A 19,486-nucleotide genomic window follows, 5' to 3' on the forward strand; every position below is an offset into this window, starting at 1 on the left:
TATATTTTATTTTTTAAAACATATTGATGTAAATACATACACATATCGATTTGTTGTATAAATATTGCAAATCAAAACCTTTATTCACTAATAATTACCAAAAATCGTAGTTCTATCTCCTGTTATCAATGCATTCACATTGTCCGCCATGAACTTCCGGGGAACGATCCTCGTCTACATGAACCACGTGACGATAACCGTTTTTGGACTTCCGTTGTCATAACTCTTCTATTATACAGCTCTGATCCGGGCTACTCAGACAGGATAAGCAATCGAGCCCGAATGCAATCAACCCGACTTCTGGGGGACAGTGCTGTGAAGCTCAATGCTGCAAACTGTAGGCGATGGATGCATATGGGAGCAATTCCCGTAGACCCCAGGGCTCTCAAGTCTCACGCATTTGGCGTGAGACACACGCATTCCACTCCATTCACACACTCACACGCCACACCTTGTATTTCTCACGCAGAGATTTCTTTCCAGGGTACCGCCCACCAAGTTGCGCCGCAATTTTGTAAACAAACTAGTACAGAATCACTGTGGCCACGCATCAACCAATCAAAAGAATGTAAGCTGTCGAACAGCCAATTAGAAAATAACATGGCTGTATCCGGGTAGGATTTAGACATTCTGCCCTATACTTTATAGACAGGTAAGGGTTTCAACATTTTCCAGGATTTCAATACTTTGATTGAATACATTAATCAGTTCTTTACACATGGTGCTCTTTTTAGATTTCAGGAACTACTACCTTTCCATGGGCCGGAGGAACAGGACAAGTGTGTCCGGGACGTGTTATTTACAATATCGGACAAGTAGATCTTTCAATTGACTTGTCCGGCGGACAAGTGACGTTTTTCGACCTGATTTATTGACAAATTATTGATACATTCAGTTTACAAAAGGCAGAACTAATTCGCAAATTGTACGTGTCCGACATTGTTCGTTTAGAAGTGTTAGTTTCGGTTCTGCTTGTCGATTCCTAAGGAAATGCATCTCGCCGCTTTCTGTACAGTTAGACGGGGGCGGAGCGGGGCGGGAAGTGTAGCACAGTGGCAGGCTTGGGAAGCAACACTCGGTTCCGAGTAGGAACAAATAACAATTTCCGGTACCGGGATTAATAAGAGTTGTGAGGACAGGAGGCGAGGCCGAGCCCCGCGGACTGCAGCTCTCTCTATGCTCCGTATCAGCTGATCGCTGCTCGGTGCGGCTCAGCGTCTCTCTCTCTCTCTCTCTTTCCGTTTAACAGCCTCATCTTTGTCAAACTTTCTTATGTTCTTTCTCGAACACGTAATGAAGGTTATTAAGCGTTTTAACTAGGGCCGGGACTTTAACGCGTTAATTAAGATTAATTAATTACACAAAAATTAACGCGTTAAAAAAATTAACGCATTTTAATCGCACTTATTTTTGCACAGCGGAACGTTTCTCACTGGATGAGTTTCAGGCGTACCGATTATACTGGAGCACCAACTAACGTTCATGACTTCAGCATGGGACTTCAAACAACAACAAACCACGGTGAACAATAGTCAAACATGAACGAACAAGCTGATGAGACCGCTTTGGTCGGCCCCGTGGATGGGACATTTTGTTTTAAAAAACCCGGGGCCATCTAGTATTTAGCTCGGGCAATGAAGCCTCACCTGCTGGTTGCCCGATCGGGCAATCTATTATGCCAGTATCATGCAGCTCGCGGATCCAGTAATGAGTGACCCGACAGTAAAACTAAACATATCTATAACTAGTTTAGGTAGTTTGAGAGGTAATTAAAATAGCTACGTGTGATATTCTAACCTGAAGTGTGTGTTTTGTTCCGCTCACCGCTGCATGTGGTTATGCAGAGCTGCGTGTCGAGTCTCGACTCGTCAGCAGCAGCTGATCTCTCTCTCCCGTCAGATTAGACTTCACTCGCGTTTATGTCCATATCGATCAGATCCAGCTAGTTCTAGCTAATGATATGACTACCTGCTTATTAAAAGACAACTACACAATAAGTGTCGCTATGCAACTGGGTGAGGCCACAAAGTATAGCGCAGCATTATGCATTTGTTTACATGCCCACCGGAACCCCGAGGCATTACCAACAGATAAACGCACAATCAACCCATACAGGACATCTCTTTCTCCACATTAAGTGTTAGACATTAGAGTTGACTATTCTTGTCTGTCACATACTCTTCTTGTCTGTCACATAAGTGGCGCAACTGAAGCGGTATTGCTCTAAAGGGAAATTATTTTGACCGAAGATATTTAGATTTGCCGGCTAACGGGAACTCTGACGTGTGCTTCGCGGATGCGCTCGGCTCCTCTCGACTGCTGCTCGGGTCTGCTCGGTCAGCTTCCGGATGAGGAGGCATTCGTTCGACCAATTTACAGTAGTTAACATTACAAACATTTTTAACAGGGGCCATAATAGTGTAAATAATGTTTGTTTTGGCAGTTATAACTGAATGTAATGTTTTCTACTTTTTTCCATCTGGGAAGGCATTTGCCTTCATCAGATGGAAAGTGTTTTGACCAACAACTTAAGTATTTCTTAAAGCTATGCAGGGCATGCAAGCGAGCAAACACAAACAAGAACAAACAAACAAGTGAAATGAAGAATACAATTGAAATTGTACAATATAATATTGTGGTGGTTCATCTTATAATTCAGTCTAGAGAATGCACCAGACAGCATCTAAGACCTGCTAAAATTAAAAAATGTCTAGGGGGACGGAGGCCCCCCAAACCCTTCGTGCCATTTCGTCCGCATGCATTTTTCAGGGCAATCTCAATTGGGCTCAGGGCCATCTGTAAACTAGCTTAGATGGCCCTGTGCTTAAAAATGCGATTTTTAAAAATGCGATTAAAAATGCTGTTACGTGCCAGGCAGGCTGTACATGTGTGGTTTTCCTTCCCTCCTGTGTTTCTCTCTTCTCCCTGTCTTCTGCACAGCTAATCAGCAGCTGATCGGTATCTGCCTGTGCACCTGAGTCTGATGGCTGATTGGATCCTCTCACCTTCAGCTGGCCTATCAGCAACCAGGGCCGACCATAAAGGAGGCACCCAGGAAGTCTTCTCTCTCTCACTCTGGGCCTGTTGCTGAGGAAGGAACACGGCTGTGCTTAGCAACTAAAGCTCTTTGGATAAATCTGAACTTTGTTAATGTGTGTGTTGAGAGGTGGAGGAGTTAGGTAAGTCTGGGGTACCCTGTACATTTCTCACCACCGAGCTAACTATTGTTTAGACACACTAGGTAAGCGGATTGTTGCCACCCCTGTATATTGTTTTGTCAAATTCTTTGTAGTTAGTTAGTGAGGGTTTTTGTTTGAGTTTGGTTTCAAAGGATAGTTGTAGAGATAGGCCTGGTTTTGTTATGCTTGTTTCTTTTGTTTGGCACAATCCTTTGACTCCTCCTCCTCCTCACAAACAGAGTTTCTGTTTAATTGTATTATCTGATAGGTTACAAGGAATAAACCTTTTGTCAACCTTTACTCTGACTCTCTCATACTTATTGGTTGTACGTTATTGTCTCCAGGTCCCCTAGACCTTAGTGGGGACGTAACAAATGCGATTAAAAATGCGATTAATTTCGATTAATTAATTACAAAGCCTCTAATTAATTAGATTAATTTTTTTAATCGAGTCCCGGCTCTAGTTTTAACTCCTGTGTTGTTAATATTAACCACCATTTCATTTATGAAGTGAAGCAGCCTCCCTGTCTGTCCTCGCGCTGTCCTCACATCCCCGGACCCCCAGACTCGGAGGAGCAGGATGTCAGTATTGTTTATGAAGCAGGGTATAGAAAATACATTATGGAAATGAAAATACTATTTCTTTACTTTTACAAACAGTGAGCAGCTGCAGCATGTGTATTGCAGGACGTGTGTAAGCGTGCAAGCGTCTTTGCGTTGTAGAAAAGCGCTAGGCCTATAGGCTATAAATATAATGTATTATTATTATTATTATTATTATTATTATTATTATTATTAGGTTATGTCCTATGTGTTGGACATGTGTGGTTGGACTCTGTCTCACAGGCAGTGTAACATCAGAGGAGACTGGGCCAACTGTACATTCTCAAACTGCACCACTTAGAACTAACTAAACAATGCAGAGATTATTTTTATATAATTGTATTCAATAACCGTAAGAAATTAAACAGTATGTGATTTGTAAATAGGAATACAGATTTGACTTAATGTTTTCATAAATATATTTTTCTCCCAGTTTGTCATGGGACTTATTTTTACCCTCTCGAACCGAAAATAACCGGAATCGAAAAGCAGAACCGGAATCGTTAAAATCCAAACGATACCCAACCCTATGTGTGATGCAGTAAAATCTCACTTCTCACTTACGTTAGCGGTGTCATAAAAACCGTGGGAAAATGTAAAATACGATGACGAAGAAGAAGATTCCAGTGGCCCCAATTTTTGTCCATTCTGGACAAGTGAAAAATGTATTCGGACAAGTACATTTCCAAACTCACTTGTCCATGGACAAGTACTCTCTAAAAACTTTTTCTCACACCTTAGGTGTGTGAGGAGTTCCTAGAATATCAGCTGATGGATATCCCCATGGTTCCTTTTTTTAAAGGTGACCGGTTTGAGCCAGTTTGGGAGGCTCACTAAAATAGCTCAACTTGTTCTAGTGCTCCCTCACTCTAATGCCGACGCGGAGAGGGTTGCCACCAACACCTACAACAAAAAACACACACACACACACACACACACACACACACACACACACACACACACATCCCTTCACTAAGAATGAAATAAATATGTTTTTATATGAATTTATGTGTCATTTATCAGATAAGACCACCGTCCCCATCCAAAGCCCCGCCGCTGCCAAAATCTCACTCTGAACTCTGTTCAAAACTTGAGAGCCCTGAGACTCTATGTTAAAATGTCCAACTTAACATCAGAAAATGAACATGTTTCTAGCCTGGATCCACAAAAACATATTCTGTATATAGTTAGATTCCCCTTCATGACAACAGGACTGCTTCTCCTGGCTCCTCTGTCTCACTGCTAGCTCCGTTAGCTCCATTGGCTCCGTGATGCTACAGCGGCTCAGCTCATGAGGAGAACACTACTTGAACTCGGCCGTGTTTGTTGTGTTGGCTCCTGGTGGACTATTCGTCATGCAAATATAGGATTTATCTGCGGTTAAAATAGACCGACCGTGAATGCAGTTTCTTCGGTAAGTCAACCCTGCATAAAGTACATAAAGTACTTATGTTATGTTACTGGTGTTTTAACGTTAATGAATGTTTAGAGTTGGGTTAGCATTTGAGCAATCGTAGCTCCATCTGTGCTAACGATGCTATGCGTAGCATCCAAGAGTGTATAACATTAAGTGGGATGCTACTGTATACCAAAAGGCTTCTGTGCGAGGTTGCTAAAATAAGGTCATCCTTGTACGTTAGATAGTTAGGTTACTGTATGCATTGTTAAGGTTCGTTTAAATTCGCTATGCTCTACTATAGCATACAATAGACTAGCTAACGTCAACGTATTGTTGAAGAGAGGCTTAGTGTATATTAAATCAACCTCACAATGAAATGTGTGTATCTTTAAAATATGAGCGTCACATTTCAAGATGGTCCAGAAATAACGCTCCCTTAGATATTGTAATATGGTTTGTTGAACTGGAGTTATTTATTGCAGCTAACCGCCTATCCGACGAACGACACAAACATTGTTGTTTTTAATATTATTATTACCAATGCCTCTTTTAATTGTATTATCCTCACACTTGAGAAACAGCCTTATCGTGGCTGTAGAACAGAACATGTAACTTAATGCCTGCATTTAAGGATGATGAATAGCGTAGTCAATGCTTTAGTGACAAGGAAATTATTTGTTTAAATATTAGATATGACGTTATGTGTGACTTCAGTGAAAATTAAGCTTATCCATTGCATTTGTTCAATAGGTTTGTGTCTTACCCTTACGTGTGTGATGCATATGAATATGGCATATGAAAACAAATTAATTTGACTGACTCATGAAAAACTAAGTAACAGTAAAAGTAACAAGTAAAATAAAAAGGACCTACACAATAATACTCAATCAAACTGATACAGTATAAGGACTGTGATATCCAGCAATTTCTTAAGTATAACAATAAGATTATGACCTGTTTTTAAAAGAAGATAAAAAGTAGTTTGCATGTAAAGAAGTCTGTAACCCACGCATGTAACTTTACATCTGTTTGTTCAAAGTGTCCTTAAGGTGATCCAGACAGGCTGGACCAGAGGAGGAGAGACAGATCTGGACTCCTAGCAGCAGAGAACTTCAGCACGGATTCCAAGGTACACCTTTTTCATACTTTACAAAGAATGCATAAAGTAATGACTCTAATACACTGATATACATGCCATTAAACATGACTGAATACTAGATCACCTACACATCAGTGATGTTGAGTGCACTTTCTTAGCTAAAGGTTACATTTACATTTTACCAAGCAACATCACTTTTTTGTTCAACTTTCACATTTCAATGTATTTAAGGCAAATATTATTGAACATAGTGAGAACTGCGACCCTTTGTCTTTCAGTGAGACAACCGGACAGAGCAAGCTTCTACAGTTGCACTAAGTTTTGATAACAGTTAAATATTATTTTAATAATACATTTATTTCAATGTTGATGAATTTAGAACGGTTTATTCATAATCTGATTATTTTGTAGTACACTGTTGGATTTAAAAAACACATTCAAATAAAAAAATCATTATATTTATAGCCCCTGAACAAACAAACACACCTCTTTCTTAAATAACACACTTGCTCTGCAATAATATGTTTTTTGATATTTCTGTTAGGAAAGGACAGGCCTGAGAGACAGGACTGCTTCACCATGTTCTCTTTCTCTGAGGGTCCAGAAGAACATCCAAGAGGGAAAGGAATAGCTGATGTGATGAGATTTAAGAGCAGTACAGGACATTCACTAAGAGACACTTAGGCCCTTTCTCATTTCACTAATTGCCCTCCTCGAGACTTAGTCCCGCCCACAGGAGATGCGAGCGGAGGAGCCAAGGAGGGGAACCGAGGAGAGAGGAGGAGAACCGAGGAGAGAGGAGGGGAAGCAGCAGGCAGTTAGAGAAATGAGAACTCCTCTCCTCTGAGCGGTCATCTTAAAGAGACGTCCATTAATGATGACAGGAGGCACAGCAGCCCTCTGTCTGATGGACAGATGTGTTCATGACCACTTATATATTTACTTTGATTCATTCACAGTGCGGTATAATGAGACAATAACAGGCTACAGATGCGGACATATACACACACATAGCCTATGTATATATTTATTAGGGCCGGGACTTTAACGCGTTAATTAAGATTAATTAAACAAAAATTAACGCGTTAAAAAAATTAACGCATTTTAATCGCACTTTAATCGCACTTATTTTTGCACAGCGGAACGTTTCTCACTGGATGAGTTTCAGGCGTACCGATTATACTGGAGCACCAACTAACGTGCATGACTTCAGCATGGGACTTCAAACAACAACAAAACACGGTGAACAATAGTCAAACATGAACGAACAAGCTGATGAGACCGCTTTGGTCGGCCCTGTGGATGGGAAATTTTGTTTTAAAAAACGGACGGATGGAAGCGTCGATAAGACCACAGTTGTGTGCAAATTATGCAAAAAAGAATTTGCATATCACCGCAGCACATCAAGCCTAAAGTCTCACCTAAATGCAAAGCATGTAGCAGCTAGCATGGACGTTAGCCCGACTCCGAGTGCAAGGAACCACACCCTGACCCAACCCACACTCAACCAGATGACTGGTTTCAGGGCCAGGATAAGTAAGTCCACGTCTGAGAAAATAACCAACTCCCTGGCTCACTGGATTGCACTCGACTGTAGACCACTTGGAGTGGTTGAAGATAAGGGGCTGCAAAAGGTACTCCAGATTGCATCGTCTGACGCAACATATGAGCTGCCATGCAGAAAGACAGTGACAAAAAGAATCCAGCAGCTTTATGACAATGAAAAGGAAGATAAAGAGAATTTATTGGAGAAAGCCGAATGTGTCTTCACTCATTTGCCTTGACCATCCAGAAGACCACCACTAGGCACTTTGCTGAAAACGTGGCAGAAGATTTTGAGTCTGTGGCAGAGGCCTGGGAAGTCACACAAAAAGTCACCACAATCGGAACAGACTGTGCCCGAACCATGATCGGTGCCCGAAAAAAAAAAAAAAAAAAAGTTTTAACAACATGTTTATTTATTGACTTTTCATTCCTGTATAATCATTTTGCGCAAAGATGGCACTGTTTGTCAGAGCACTTCATCCTTCTGGGATTTCATGAAGAACAGCTCCATGCCTGTGTGTATGGGAACACCTCTGGTGCTGGTCCATTAACTGCCAGTGTTTCCCACAGATCTGTTTCCCACATATCTGAAATAGCGGTAGCGGGGGGGGGGGGGGTGAGGTGACGTGACGTGCAACAACATTAACCTTTCTGTTGGTTGCTTGTTAGCAGACCCTTCACGCGATGGCAGAGCGAACAGGTACAGGCAGGGCCCATAATGATAGCCCTATAGTTTAAATCTACTACCCACACATGAACATATGGAAATGGGTTACTATTTAAAAAAATAAATGTATTTATAAATGTATTTAGGAACCTATCCATGTGATTTTTAGTGGGGGTCGACCTCAAATCCTCTATGGGGGTCCAGGGGCATGCCCACCGGTAAGATTTTATTTTTTATTTTGGAGTTAAATGCATCAATCTGGTGCATTTTGAGGGGAAAATATAGAGACTAGATCTATGGAAACACCTATATTAAACAGAACTGTATACATTTCAATAATCATAAAATCATGGCCATAACCAATAACATACCATTTCCAATATGAAAAAAACACTGAAACTTGTTTATTAATTTATTTTTGGTTCATTTATAGTTGTGAGTGTGTCTGTGCTCCTGAATCAGCCTCTCCTGTCTCCCTCCTCTCCCTCTGCTCCTCTTTGAGGCAGCAGCAAAGACTAGTTCTCATTCATAACACTCCGTTCGATGTCTCACTATGGGATGCGCCTCATCGCGGAGCAAACAGAAGCATCAATCTCATTACGCCAATCCTGATTGGCCGGTGATTCTTGACGTCAACGTCAGGGGAAATCACCCCCTATAAGTAGCCTGCGCCACGACGCATGCGTCATTCAAACACCTCTTCTCGCTTCAGAGCACATCTCGAACGGTAGCCGGGCTAGCTTAACAGTCCACAGACTGAACCCAAAGCTAATTTTCGGTCGACGGGCGTTAGCCAGCTACCCGATTCTCTCACAGAAGAGTATTATAGTCAACCTCGCCGTTCTTCCTCTGGAGTAAGGTAAGGTTTTGACTTCAAGTTAGCAACACACCAGTTGCTAACTTGTGTTTTTTCCCTCACTACCGACACCACGGTAGCGACGACACTTTGTTCTTCTCTCTTCCACGGAGGAGAAAAGGATTACAGGAATATTACCATACCAGGTAATATCCTTGAGAGAAAAAGACCCACGCTGTCCTTTTTCCCCCCGGATTAAAGACAGATCGGTAAACATTTTTTCTCGAACGTACCTGTCATGAGCGGACCCTCTCCACGCCTCACGGCGAACGAGATGGATGCCTCTCCCCCTCACACCAGAGGAGTCAGGAACTCGGAGGCTCGGCGCTGCGGTTGCGGGTTGAAAGTGTCAGGCACAGACTCACATGAGATCTGTTCGTCCTGCCTCGGGCTGGAACACGCCCAGGAGGCCATCGACAACCCCGGCTCGTGCGGACATTGTGCCCGCCTCACCGTGAAGAGCCTCCACCGAAGGTTAGCGCAACAAGTTAACCTGTCGGGACGGGACCCCCTCATGTCCACTGATCCGCCGACCGGCAATCAAGACACGGGGACGTCTGCCGCAGAGATGGAGCCCCTCACTGCGGTCTGGGGCTCACCGACAGCGGCACCCGCAGAACCGGAATGGGGCCCCACGCTATACCAAGCTGGGGCTCCCGACTGGACCTCACCACGGTTTCACCCGCGGAAGATGTCCTGGAGTTAGACTGCATGGAGGACGAAGAGTACACCTCTGAGTTCCTCCTGTCTGACTCGGATGAGCAGGAAGACGACATCTTCATGTCATCGACTCAGGCTGCAAAGCCGGGAGCGATGGCTGCTCCCCCGGGCGACAGCACACCAGCTTCGCCCTGTCTCAGTATGGACCTACAAGCCGTGTGTCAGCGCGCTGCGGCCAAACTAGACATCCCATGGCCCGAAGTGGCCAAGGAGACCTCCAGGTCCCGTTACGAGGGAAAACTTTTTTCCCAAACAACGAGGGCAAAGAGGCAACTCCTCCCGGTCTTCCCGGAGATGTTGGATGAGGTGTCGGTCTCGTGGAGAGACCGGCCCTTTAGCAACAAGGCTCCAATCCAGGGTGCCCACTCCCTTGACTGTGACGGTATGGAGAGGCTTGGCCTGCTCCACATACCACCTATGGAACCGCTGGTGGCAGCCCACCTCCTACCGAGGATGGGCCAGCCGCCAAGCAGGAACCCCACGCTGCCAGCAAAAACGGACCGATTCCAGTCTACCATGACGGAACGGGCCTACAGAGCCGCAGCATTGTCCGCCAGGGCTCTGAACGTTTCCTCGATGCTAACCGCATACCAAGCGGAGCTCTGTGAGGATATGTCGAGCAATCCTGGACCGGCCACTCTGGACGAGATAGCCGCGGTCACAGACATTTGTCTCCGTGTCCAACGCTGCGCCGTCCAGGCGGCAAGGTAATGGGGATCATGGTGGTGCAGGAAAGAGCTAGATGGCTCAACCTCACCAACCGGGAGAAGGAAGATGTGCTTGACATGCCCATCGTTCCCGAGGGGATTTTCGGCTCCGCTCTCGCTTCCATGCAAAGGAAGTGCGAGTCGAAAAAGAAGGAAGACGAGGCTCTCCACCTTTGTCTCCCTCGAAGGGTCCAGCCGCGGCCTTTGCAACGGCGGCCCTTCGCCCACGCTGCACCGCGCTCTGCTGGGTTCAAAGTACCAGGACAGCAGAGGGCGCAGCCCGCCCCGAGTCCCCAGCCCAGGCAGGAGACGAGGGCGATTTGGCCTAGAAAATCTCCGGTTCCGTTTGTAGCCCAGGCACAGCCGACCCAGAATTTCGGCCAGCAGGCGAGGAAGAAGAAGCGAGCGGCCTGACAGCCCCTCCTTCTCCCCTCCGTGACGGAGCTGGAAGTTCCTTCCCCGGCTCTAAATGTGTCCCCGCCGCCTCGAGAGATGCCTCAACGCCATCCTCAAGTCCACACAAGACACATGTCACATCGTTATTGTCTGAATAAACCATTTTCCGCTGATGCATCCAGGCTCCGGCCAAGGGCGCAGCCCAAAAAAATGAAAAGAAAGACAATAAACAGTCCGTTAACCATAAATCCCCTTCTGAGAGCAGCTACGGCCTCTCTCAAAAGGCGGATAATAAACGGGTCTGTGAAGGCACCACCGCCACGCGCATGCGCAGTGCCGGTTGGGGCTTTAAGGGCACTACCGCCACGTGCGTACGCAGTGCCGGCTAGAGCTGTAAAGAACGGCCCGTCAATCCTTCCTCTTTCAAGAGCAGCTACGGCATCTCTCAAAGAACGGATTATTGACGGGTCCGTGAAGCCACCGCCACACACATGCGCAGTGCCGGCCAGGGCTTTAAGGGCACCACCGGCACGCGCAGGCGCAGTGCCGACTGGAGTCGTGAGGGCACCACCGGCACGCACATGCGCAGTGCCGGTCGGAGCCATAAGAGTGACATCCCAGCTGGCTCTAAGGAGAATACAGCAGGAGATACTCACGATGTCTGCCTGGGCTTCTCAAAACAGTTATAATGTATCTGTTTTCACAAACCCAGTGAGAGTCAACCCACATTCTGGAGAGAAGAGTTCTCTCTCTCCCAGAAAGAAGGGTTTTATCTATAAAGCCCACCGAGCGGAGTCAGATTACGGAGGAGAATGTCCTCGTAAAGCACCCGCTCAACATGGGCCTCATAATAAAACTAAACCCCGAACGCCACGGCTTACGGAGAGTTTTGGTGATTATGAAATGCGTAGTGGCACTACACCCGACTTTTCCAGTGCGGGACGCGCCTACGGGTGCAGTCCTTTCACGGAAGGTGGTCACCACGGACGCAGGTCAGACAGGCTGACAGGGGACTTACGAAGGTCGCCCGGTGAGAGGTCTCTAGAACAGAGACTTCCAGCGGGCACGCGTAAATTACCCGGAGCTTTTAGCGGTGTTCCCCACCCAAAAATGCTTCCTGCCTTCTCTCAGAGGACTTCATGTCCCCGTGAGGATAGACAACACGATATCGTGGATGAACCGCCAGGGGAGTTTGCGTTGTCTCCAGTCACACACACTGGCACACAAACGGATCCCTTGGAGCGGCAGACGTCTCCTCTCTCTGAGAACGACACGAGTACCGGGTGTTATGCACCTAGGGACAGAATTACTGTCAAAAGGTGCACCACTCTATGCAGACTGGACTCCTCATCCAAGGATCGGGAGTCCGCTGTGTGTGCGTTACGGCGGAGCCGCGTTAAATCTGTTCGCAAGGGGAGAAAATGCTCAATGACAGCTGTTCTCTTTAATGCACGATTTAAACGCACCGTTAGGCGGGGACGCACTCGTACACGATTGACCTCCGGGTCCTCTGTACGCGTTCCCACCCCTGGTTCTGTTCCCCTTAACTCCGGCCAGAGTGAAAGAGCAACGCCACACACGTACTCTGATGTTTCCACCCTAGCCCGCAATATACGGGCTGGCGGGGATATATCAGCTGTTGTGCGGGCGGCCATGGCAGCCCCCACCACGCAGGGACAGTTTGTCTCAGGCGGGGGGGGCGATCCTTCACCCACGCCCAGAGCACGGGGCACTATGGGCCTGACCCGTGAGTGGTACAATCTGAATACAGTGGGACTCCCTCAGAAGGTGATAAACACTATTCTGAGTGCGAGAGCTTCCTCCACCAGGTCTCTTTACGACTGTAAGTGGAGGGTGTTTGAGGAGTGGTGCCTTCAAGAAGGGCACATCTCTTTTCAATGTCCTGTCGGGGTGATTTTATCATTCCTACAGGACTTGATCGATAAACACAGAGCTTTCTCCACGATCAAGGTGTACCTGGCTGCTATTGCTGCATGCCATGTGGGCTTTGAGGGTAAGACGGCTAGCCAACATCCTTTGGTTTGCCGTTTTATGAAGGGAGCGCGCAGGCTCCTCCCTGTCTCCAGGTCGCTGGTGCCCTTATGGGACCTGGCAGTGGTTTTAAATGGGCTCAAAATGACCCCATTTGAACCCCTGGAGGGAGCTGACATGAAACATCTGTCACTCAAGACAGTGCTGTTACTGGCCCTGGCATCCGCCAAGCGGGTCAGTGATATCCATGCACTGTCTGTACATCCCTCATGCACTCAGTTCGCCCCAGGGCAAACGAGAGTGTTGTTGAAACCCAACCCTGCCTTTACACCAAAGGTGGTTGGTTCGTGTACCCCGATTGACATTGAGGCATTTCCTCCGCAGCTGGTTTCCTCCGGGGAGCAGCAGCAGGATCTATTGTGTCCAGTCCGGGCTTTGCACACATTTGTGGACAGATCAAAAGAGCTTCGTCTTAATGACCAACTCTTCGTGTCCTGGGCTAAACCTCACAAGGGTAAGCCTGTTACTAAGCAACGACTATCCCACTGGATCGTGGAGGCGATTGCTTTGGCCTATACGAGTCAGAAGCTGCAAGCACCTTTGGGTCTGCGGGCTCACTCAACTCGGGGCCTGGCTACATCCTGGGCTTTGTTCAAGGGTGTTTCCATCCAGGATATCTGTGCGGCGGCAAGCTGGTCTTCGCCACTCACTTTTGTCCGCTTTTACAGGCTAGACGTCTCCGCTCCAAGCGTGGCCCGAGCAGTGCTGGGCACCTTGTTGAGTCGGGACTCCACCTGTTAAATTCTGGTTGATCGGTGATCTTCGAGATAAGCTTGTCTGGCAATACGGGAGCTACAATATCCCATAGTGAGACATCGAACGGAGTGTTATGAATGAGAACTATAGGTTACTTACGTAACCCCAGTTTTCAGAGTAACATGAAGTGAGATGTCTCACCAGACGGCCCTCCTTGCTATGGTGAAGCGAGAAGAGGTGCTTATTTTGAATGACGCATGCGTCGTGGCGCAGGCTACTTATAGGGGGTGATTTCCCCTGACGTTGACGTCAAGAATCACCGGCCAATCAGGATTGGCGTAATGAGATTGATGCTTATGTTTGCTCCGCGATGAGGCGCATCCCATAGTGAGACATCTCACTTCATGTTACTCTGAGACTGGGGTTACGTAAGTAACCTATAGTTTTCTCTCAACAAGTTTTAAAAGTGTATCTTACCTTTTTTCACCTTAATATGTGTTTACATAACTGATGACCACACCGTTTGAGACCCACTGAGAACTTAGACTAAGTTAACTATCTAAACACTCAAGAGTCCTTTTCCTCACCTGAGCTGAGCTTATCCCGAGTTTGAATGACACACAGAGACCAATCAAGGGCTTTGATTTATGATCTGTATGACAGTGGCCTTGTCGGCAGGCCACATCATGTGGACAGCCAGTCACCCTGTGTGAGGCAGGCCACTTAACAGGCCAGAAGGAGGCGAGATCAGTGCAAGGGAGCGAGGGATCATTGTCCACAAGTCAATCGATCTGTTGTGTTACCTGCTCTCCGCCACCTGACCCGCACCATGGAGGTCTCAGATGACGACCCAGCCTATGTGGTGAGGTTCAAGGCTGCCTTTAAAAAGGACCTGTCTCAACGCCAAGATGCACTCAACCATGGATGGCTCAGGGTGGCTACAGCACTCGACCCGTGCTTTAAGGTAACATGTGTAATGGTCTTCTTTGTTTTTCTCTTTTCTTGCTTTTTGACCTCCTTTCCCCTGCCCCCCCCTCTTCTTCCCTCCCCCCTCTTTCTTTCTATGGAATAACAATATGATGGGAACCATGTACGAAAATGAATTTCACCCACAGAACCCACAGAGGAGCCAGCAAGGAAGAGGAGCTTCCTGCTGTTTAATTCAGACTCTGAATCAGAGGATTCTAATTGTTTTCACTTGAATTTTTACATTTTTATTTCACATAGGTAAATTCGAGCAAAAACATTCAGATACATGATTTTCAAAGTAATTATTTTCAATGCTATAAATTCGGTGTCTAATACAATTCAAATACTTCTGTCTCTTGTTTGCTTCCATACTATAGCATCTTAACGTGTCAGTCACGTTCTTGCGAAACACATGAAGTCTTTCAAAGATGGGGAAGTTGTGAAAGAAGCTGCCGATGCGCTTTTTGGGTACAGTAAAAATAACAGAAGCATTTCAACAGGTTTTTGATATAATAAAAACTCAAGTTAGATACCGTTATTAATCAGCTGTAAGTTTTTGTTTGTTTGAATTTATTCATTATAATTATTGTACAAAATGGTATAAGAATGCAAACTTAAATGGATTATTATAGTCTATTATCAATTCAGGTTAAGAAACTAGTGTTGCTTGCATCCTATTTTAAAGGCATTTCTTTTTATACTCTACTAAAATGCAACAAAAAAAGGGTTTGATTCTATTAATTTTATCTTTTTTATTGCACTTTGGCAGCAGATTCCTGAGTAGCTTCAGATCTCAGTTGTCTGATTAGTAAGCCTAATTTATACTTTTGTAGCAACACTATTTTTATATAATGGCAAAGAAAGGGTTCTGTGTCTTTTCTTTTTTTCCTGTGTCATGTGGCAGCACTGTTCAATTTTTCTTGAAAACATTACCCACTGTAGTGACGTGTGAATACACTCCAACTCTGTATCAACACTGTTGTGTAACTTCAGTTAAATACTTGTATGTGTGTAGATTAGAAAGAGGTAAGATAAAGGATCTGCAGTATTTTATGAAGTATTCATCGTACAAAGGTCAGTTTTATACAAGTAGAAGTGTGTACTTACCTGGTAGGCTGTCAGTAATGGCTACACCTCTCTATTTGGACTGGTAGATCTCGGCAGACTGGCAACTTTAAAAGTAGCTCTCGGTTCAAACCCCTGCTCTATGGTATTATCCAATAGAGTCTGTATGCAGACCACAGCAAGGAGGTGGATCCTAAAGGAGGTGGATCCTATAGGGGGCGTTTCCTAAAGGGTTATGAGCCCCGCCCCCCTCGTATTTCTTAAAGGTATATGACGCTCAGTTTCTCATTTATTGTAATGCTTTGAATGAATCATAAACGAACTTTGAAAAATAATAATTATAATTAATTTGCATAAAGAATGAAGAGTATACAACCCACAGAGAAGACAAATGAATTGACCTATTGACAGATCATAATGAATACAGAGTCAATTTGATAGTTTATCATAACATAGGATACATTAAACTCATAAATTGTAGGCATATCATTTGTTACTGTTTGTGCAGTGGTAGTAATTATTATTCAAATCAATCAACTACGTGTTATGGAAGATATTGCTGTATATCATTTAACAACATGAGTAGAGGTTTCTGTACACCTAAAATACTGAAGTTGAAGTTACTGTCCTGATGTGTAGCATTCATTTGTTCATGTTGTGTCTGGTGGTAAGATTAATTAATTAATTAACGTATTTATTATTTTTGAAACATTACAATACACATCAAATACTAAACATGAAATGTATTGTACATACTAGTGATGTTACGTATTGCGCCGAGGCTTCGGAGCATGTGTCGAGTAATCCCCGAAGCTTTTTGTGAAGCATGTACCGAGGCTTGTATCGTTTTGGGCCAGTGACAACATCGATGACAAACGAAGCCTCGCTGCCTGTCGATACCACGTGACTGCTTCACGAAGCGATTCAGATCGGTTGAACCGTTGAACCACAACACTCATAATACCAATGGATGTATACTAAGAATCACATTACCCTTCCTGTTCCGGGCCCGGTGACACGATGGAATCAAGAGAGACCCTCACTTACATAGAGGTCGGAACATGTCAATAAGTAGCCTATAAATGGATGCAAGCATAAATACATGTAGGAATAAAAACATGAACAAATAAATGAATAAATACAGGAATACATATGTGTCAGTGTTTTCAGGAAGATTTAATGTGTGTGCTGTGGCTTAGCTGGAAAGCAGTTGACTCACGACGGCAGGGTCCCTGGTTCAATGAACACAATACGTATTTTTTGTTGTTTATAAAAGCTACAGCTAAATGAGATAATGTAGTTAATAAATGTATTCTTTGATATGGTTTAACCTTTCTCAGGCTACAACGTGGTTAAGTTTATGAATATTATTAAGGAATACAAATCCCTCTTTGCAATGTTTACTAGCCTCCTTAGGCTTTTCAATCACAATAATTCAACTGGAATAAATACAATATTGTTAACATGAAAATAGGATTTTATGTTCTTTGTTTAGAGTTATTCTAAGGCTTTACTCATTGGGAACTCGGTATGAGAGAGAGCACACTGTTGAGATGTCCAATCTGCCTGTTTTACACACTTTGACCAACAGGGGGGTTTGTGTTCAAATGAAGCCCATGATGAAGCCTCATGAGATGAACCCTTTTGCGAACCAATTGGCTGGAAAGCTTCAAAGCTTCATAAAGCTTCATCTCGCCATCACTAGTACATACCAATACATTGTACAAAGGAACATTTATACAGTACATACAAAGAGGAAAGTCTTCATTAAACATAAACATTTTATTGGGTGTTCTAATTCAGCAACCACAAAATATGTGCCCAGATTTCATTATCTCTGACTTCATAAACCAAAAGATCAATTTTGATATTTAACATGAACTCAGAAAGAAAAACACACTGTCTGCCTTATACAACTTTTGTTGGTGTTACGAAGGTAACTTCGTCTCTGTGGTCTTTTATTTTGAAAAGTGTTCCCCCTCCCGTTTTTTCTGTTACTCCTGATTATGTTCACCTGGTGCCCTGTGTTGTCTCCTCCTGAATATCATCCAAGTGTTGTAGATGGACAATTTTGCTATTATTAGTATAAGGTTTACACTATAGGCTATATATTTCACTATGGGGTGTGTTAAGACCCAGAATGATATTTGGCTATTTCTGTGTAAATTCCACTTTGAACAGAGACAAGATAAGGGCAGCAACTTGAGTTGCCCAAGCATCGACATGAAACAGACATAATGGTCTGTCTCCTCTGTGACCAAACACACAGCACATGGAGGAGTAGGGACAAGCTTCCATTTGTACAGGTTTTACATATTTGGAAGAATGTCATGTATTTGAAAATTGAATTCTGGCAATTGACCCTCTGGAGAAATTGTCTGTAGCTGCCATACATTATTTGACTTGCTGTTTGTCAACCACAGCTTCCCAGTACGTCTGTATGTACAGTATGATGTCTGCTTATATTGTTTTACAATTGCATCCTGTCAGAACCATGTGTACATTGTCAATGTAATCTTATTCAAAGGAAGAATCAGAGCATAATAAATGAAGCGGTAATACACTCATACTTGCTATACACCCAATGTCTGATGCATTATGAACATTCTTATAATGTATTATAATCAGCTTATAACACTGTATAATTATAGTTATAAGAACTCATTAATGCTCATAAATGAAAAAGTTGATGTGGGATTCAACAATAGTAGGACTCAAGTGTCTCCATTCTCTTATGTAGGGTCTGAGCTTGCTTGACTGAACAGGACTATGAAGCAGCTTCCCAGTGTGTCTGTATGTACAGTATGATGTCTTTGGGTTTTGCTTCTATTATTTAGAAGCAGGAGCCATTTTTTAGGGATTGCCTTTCTAATAATGAAGAATTCACTTACCCAATTCCTTTTATCCTGAAGTTTATGGCATATCTTTAATGCAAATTATACCTGAGTCAATCCAATGTTGATACATTAATGAATTTCCTCTATCCGTTATATACTTAGATCCCCAAATGGTCTGGTTTCCAACCTCATCTCCTGTACGGCTCCTTTAGTGTTCCACCCCCTGCTTTCTGCCAGCTAGCCCATCTTTGAATGACACATTGATAGAAAGAAGGAATCCCTGTTCAAATCAAGCTCTTTTCCGAATCAATTGAGAAATAGTTTAGGCAATAGCTTCCAGTCCCCTGATGTTGGGTGATTGATCCATAATACGCTTCAACCAACCATAATGAAGTGCTTCTCTGTGAGATAAAAATATATAGCATTTTAAACCCTGTCTCATAATCTCCAGTGATAACTGATCTTTTTCAATTGTATGCCTCTTTCCAGACCAAATAGTCTAGGGGTCAGATGAATAACTTGGCTTTGGATAAGTTGAGCCTATAAATAAGGGAAAATACTGTACCGTACACCACATGGCTTTAATAAACACATATTGTTTATGAGGAGAGAAAAGCTGTGTTTTTCATCAACGCATATATGGAAAGGAAGTTACATCAACACACATAAGATAATTGCATAACACAAATTCCCCTT

General features: G+C 44.1%; 1 protein-coding gene and 1 long non-coding RNA gene across 3 annotated transcripts in view; one reads left to right on the top strand and one right to left on the bottom strand.

Annotated features, from left to right (window-relative positions):
• LOC117451278 (serine hydroxymethyltransferase, cytosolic-like) overlaps positions 1 to 19,486 on the bottom strand; it is a 66,052-nt gene that overhangs the window by 29,483 nt on the left and 17,083 nt on the right. The window contains exon 1 of one of the 2 annotated variants that reach the window (XM_034089496.2): positions 15,996 to 16,079. The exons of the other annotated variant lie outside the window; for it this stretch is intronic. The gene's annotated coding sequence lies outside the window, so the exon portion shown is untranslated. Of the gene's footprint in view, positions 1 to 15,995; positions 16,080 to 19,486 lie in introns of those variants that run through there. 2 annotated transcript variants of the gene reach the window in all.
• LOC139434344 (uncharacterized) lies at positions 4,963 to 7,089 on the top strand. Its single transcript, XR_011643698.1, has 3 exons — positions 4,963 to 5,196; positions 6,221 to 6,310; positions 6,825 to 7,089. It is a non-coding gene; the product is annotated as an uncharacterized lncRNA (long non-coding RNA).

Source organism: Pseudochaenichthys georgianus, chromosome 8 (genome assembly GCF_902827115.2).
Source record: "Pseudochaenichthys georgianus chromosome 8, fPseGeo1.2, whole genome shotgun sequence".
NCBI classification, from domain to species: domain Eukaryota; kingdom Metazoa; phylum Chordata; class Actinopteri; order Perciformes; family Channichthyidae; genus Pseudochaenichthys; species Pseudochaenichthys georgianus.